Genomic DNA, 5,240 nt, shown 5'->3' with positions numbered 1-5,240 from the left:
TGTCCTGGCGACAGGTCTGTGGACCCGCCCACATATCTGCTGCAGGCAGGTTCTTGATGCTAACAATGGGGGTAAGAGAACAATTTGTGGGCAGTGGTTCTATCCCTCCATCATATTGGCAAGTTCAATTCATCAATCTTGCCCAGAAGCACCTTACCCACTGAGCCACCTTGACTGCCCTGCTACAAATTCTAAGGAAATGTTTTTGAACTGTTTAGTAGAGAATTGAAAATATAATCCATCTCAGGGTAATCTGACCAAATAAGTTTTATTGTGATTTCATATGGATCTTTCGAGTTTTCAGCCACATCCCTGGTACTGAGAGACTCTCAGTCAGGGGAAGTTTCAAGCAAGAAAAATGCAACTGTCAAGGTTGGGACAGGGTTCAGTTGGTAGAGAGCTTGCCTACTGTGGAGGAAGCCTAGCTTTAGTCCCTAGGACAGCACAAACCAGGTATTGAACACACACACACACACAAACAGAGAGAGAGAGAGAGAGACATGCACACAGAGACACAGAGAAACAGAGACAGGGAGACAGAGAAAGAGAGACAGAGAAGTGAAAAGTTTTTCTTAATGAAAATTCTTAATTAAATTTTTCTTAATGAAAAATTTAAAAGCACAAGTAGCTATTTCCTCATCACAGGTTTTCAGGAAAGCTCACTGGAAATGTCCTCTCCAGTGGAATACCTGGAGCTGCTACACTGGGAGGTGGAGGTGGAGAGAAGATCTGCATTTCAAAGTTATCCTGGGCTACATAAACCTCATGGCCAGTCTGGGCGACATAAATCTCTAGTCTGGGGTACATGAGAAAAGGGAACTATTATCCTAGGACATTTCATTTGCATCAGACCCAGCTTCAGAAACACCAATCATTAACATCTGCTTAGTAATGTCAGCATCTCTCCATGATCTACCCCACCCTCATACACAAACGTTCTAGAAGACCTTGCTGCCACCACCTGCTGAGAAAAGCACAGGACAGCTTTCTTCCCACCAAATGCAAGAAAACCATAGGAAAAGCCTGATGTTAAAAAACAAAACAAAACTAAACAAAAACAAAAATAAACAAAACAAACAAACAAGCACCTAGTTTCTTTCCAATTCTGGTTGACCAGTCTTTGAATGGGTGAGCTGCAAACAGGTTATCTATCTTAAATGCCACTCACTGTCCTGTCAAAAGGCAGGGACGAACCAAACAGATGGCTGAAGAATGGGATAGAGGATAGAGGGAGGGCAGATGGGGAAGGAAGCCACTTCCTGCTGGTGTTCAGCTCATGGTTTGCGCAAGTTGTATGTGCAGAATTCTGCTGGAAAAGTTTACAGGAGTTAGACTTTGGGAAACACTCTGAGATTGGATTACATCTTTACAATAATTGTTCACATAAATGGACTTAGCACAGAGGAGAAGCCTATATTGACTTTCTGTTTCGCTAGAAGGGGGAGGAAAGTACCGCACAAGCTTTTCTTTAACTTACAATGGCAATCTTCTAATAGCAGCACTGACTAGCTCCAAAATACAGGATTCAGAGGTTGATAATCATCTTTGGGCTCTGGTTATTACATGCAATTTCTCACATTCATTCAGCTTTCTTCATATACCTCTTACTAAAGCGACTCCCTTAACAATGAAGGCTTTTATGGAGCCCATTACACTGGAGAGCTAACCACTTCTGGGTTTCTTTCTTTCTTTTTCTCCCCCCCCCTTCCTCCTTCTTCATCTTCTTTTATTGGCTCCCTGGAATATTTATGGCTGTCTTTGTTCTCACTGCAACACTATGCCTCTGGCTGTGTGTGGTCACTTCTGTGGTTCTTATTGTTGTTATTTGATGTGTAATAGATGTGTATGTTGATGTTTGGGTGGTGCCCTCAATGTAGACATTTCTGTTTTGGCCCTACAAAGTTTGCTCCCTCCTAGAAACTTTTTCTTGCAACCACAGCATGTAAAACTAACTCTCTGCTCTGTTTCCTGATGAACATAGGAGTCCCCTGAGGAGAGGATCCAACAGGGAACAAAACTCCCTTTCCTAGACACAGAATGAACAAATTAAGTTCCCTGGTAGTGTCAGGAGCAGATTTACATCAGACAACAGAACAAGGAAACTTGGTCTTCAAGAACAGTGGACATCAGTGCTGTGCATGGGTGAGGAGAGGTATGGTCAATGACCTCCCTTAGTGAATAAAAACAGATAACAGAAAAAAAGAAAGCAAGCAAACATGGCTGGTCCTGGGTTTCTGCTCCCTATAAATTGAAAGAAAACAGAGAGAGAAAGGAAGGAAGGAAGGAGGGAGGGAGAGAAGGGAAGAAGGAAGGAAGGAAGGAAGGAAGGAAGGAAGGAAGGAAGGAAGGAAGAAAGGGACATGACTGCTGTTTCTAGGTATGGCAGAGGAAATATTTTAATGTGTCAGATGTGGGAGAGCATAGCAAGAGGCAGGGACATCTCAGGAAGTCCAGAGTGGAGATGACTTTGAGCCATGTAGGGAGATGGGGAGGGAAAGTGAGAGGGGAGAGCAAAGGAATCAATCAGGTGCAGTAGCCAGGAGGCCAAAGAAGGCAGGGAACCAAGATGGCTGGATTATATAGGGAAGAACCTTTGAGAGTTTGGCATCTCAGCTCACGGGCTAGAGAAGTTCTGGGTGGGGGCAGCATATACCAGCCAATAGAGCCCTATAACAGGTGCAGGAAGAACCTGGCAGCCAGAACCACTTTGATATGTTAAGTAGGCGGCTCAGCCATCTGTCCCAGGCTTGAGACCTAACACTTAAAGGTTGCAGCACTGGCACTAGAGTCTCCAGTGCTCACTGAACTTGCCTTGCCTCTCTGTTTGCTGCTGGTGGCCAGTCCTCTAGAAAAAGATAGTATGTCTGTGACTGCTGGCTCCAGAGCAACTTAAGCATCTTGCTTAGCCTCAGTTTCTACACCTGTGAAATGGGACCAACAGTATTTCCATCACAGAGTTAGTTGGTGGGTTGGGTTGGAATAATACAGCAAAGCAGAGGCTTAAAGCCTGCCAGGCCCACAGTAAGAGCTCTGAATACCTGTTCAGATAGTCACCCCAGCTGGACTAGCAGTTCCCCGAAGGAACACACAGGACTTGCTTTACTCAGTGCAGTATCCACATACCTAGAAGTTAGCTGGTACAAGGAGTACTTATTGCAGTCATTCAGCACCAGTTAACCAAAGAAACTTGATTTAAGCCTAGGGAAGCCATGAGCCTTCCACAGGACCTGAAATCCAGTTACAAAGCCATCTGTGGAGGAGTTAGCAGAAAGAACTTCCGGGTGCTTCACCTCCAAATATTACTCAAAACGGTGCATAAAACAACACAGAACTCACAATGTTTTGCTTTTCTTTTTGGCCTCACATCCACACAGGCCTTCTTGCTTGACTGCTCAATTCTGCTTTGCCTGGAGCTGTTTCTTCTGTTTCCTTCACAGCAGGGGTGGCAGGGGTAGTGGTGTCTGCTGTGGCATCTTTGTGTAGCTTTTGTCCAATGTACTAAGACAGGTAGGAACAGAAAACTTTGTCCAAGAAACATAAGGAAACCAGATCCCTTGGCTTTTCAAAGACATTTAAATCCTGGCTTCTCCTTCTTGTAATAATATGAAATATGTTAGTGCAGTGCTCTTTCTGAATTTCTTTCAACAGATGCCCTGAAGGCAGGTGGCAGGTGCGTGTGTAATTTTCTTAACCTGTAGTTTCACTTCCCCAGGGATCTCTGCTTTCTTTCTTTTTTTTTTTTTTTTTTGGATCTCTGCTTTCTTCATGGTTACTTTAGACTACTGGGTGAATTTGACCCCTTGTGTTCCTCTGCACAGTCAGCTCCATGTGGGATCCAAAGGTGGCTGTGCTGGTGATAGAGAGGAACAGAAATGCTTAGGTTTGACATAGCCTACCTGAAGGCTTGCTCTGTGACCCTGTTCCCTCCAGGAAGCTTCCTCCGATATATGTTGTACGGGTCAACAGATATTCTGTTGTTTAGTCCCATCCAGCTCAATCTGGCTGCTCTACACATGCACCAGCTGTGGAGAATGTTGTCACTACTGGAAAGATCAAGGACTTAGTGCAGTGTGTGTCCATGCCGGGGAATCTATAAGCCATGGACTGCTTCAAACCAGCTAGGGACATCCTCACCAAAGACATCTTGCTTCTTTAGGTGCTGAGAAGGAAACAGGTAGGTCTTTACTGAATGCTCTGTCTGGCATGAGTTGTTAGCATAAGCAAAGAATGCATAAGAACCACTGGCTCACTCTCTGTTGATCTCTCAGAAGCTGACACTTTGTCACAGGAACAGGAGAGGGATGTACTGCTGATTTGCTCTGGGGCTTCAGAGGCACCAATGTACTCATTCAGCACAGAGGGATGCAAGAAGCAGGCACTTCACTGGGACACTCCCCAGACAACAAAAATGAGTGTTTTTAGAGGGAGATACATTCATTCAGTGCAAAAGGGTCTTTCTCATGTCAGGAAAGACAGAGATGGAAAGTCTGGGTTGTGCTGGCAGAGAGGATGGCAGCATGGTTTCCCTGCTTGGAGCAGCCATGGACAACCTCACGAAAGCACAGCCTTGGAGTTCATGATGTGTGATCTTAGAGGAAACCTGACTGGAATAGCCCCATTCACTTAGTGAATGACCCTGGACATTTGCTGCAGCTGTAGGCACACAACTGGAGAAGAGAAAGCTACAAAGACAAAGCAAACGATCATGTCTTCAGTGTCTGTGATCATTGTGCAGGCTGCCTCCCCACTGGACCTGAAAGATCTACTCACACCACTGTGTTCTCTCAGTGTGAGTAAAAATGATCTACTCACACCACCTCATCCTCTCAGTGTGAAGAAAAAGGATCCATTCACACCACCATGTCCTCTCAGTGTGAAGAAAAAGGATCCAGTCACACCACCATGTCCTCTCAGTGTGAAGAAAAATGAAGGTCAATAAAGCTTAATGAAATCTTCAAAGGTAAACTGACTCTCATGATCTGAGGAATTACATAGTCATCAGATGCAGAAAGGGAGACTAGAGTCATCCCAGGCTATCTTCTTCAATAATAGGAAAACAGTGTTTGCCATTATTTCCAAATCAATTCAACCTGATTTGAATAAGCACATGGTGTCTGATCTCATAGGACAAGAATGAAAGACTAGTAAGAAGATGCAGTGTTAGTTATTTTAATTTCTATCCATTTGTTGATCACCCAGAATCTTTTTTCCCCCTGAGACAGGGTTTCTCTGTGTAGCCC

This window comes from Mastomys coucha, unplaced genomic scaffold, assembly GCF_008632895.1.
Source record: "Mastomys coucha isolate ucsf_1 unplaced genomic scaffold, UCSF_Mcou_1 pScaffold6, whole genome shotgun sequence".
Lineage (NCBI taxonomy): Eukaryota > Metazoa > Chordata > Mammalia > Rodentia > Muridae > Mastomys > Mastomys coucha.
Note: the sequence above shows the minus strand (reverse complement) of the source record.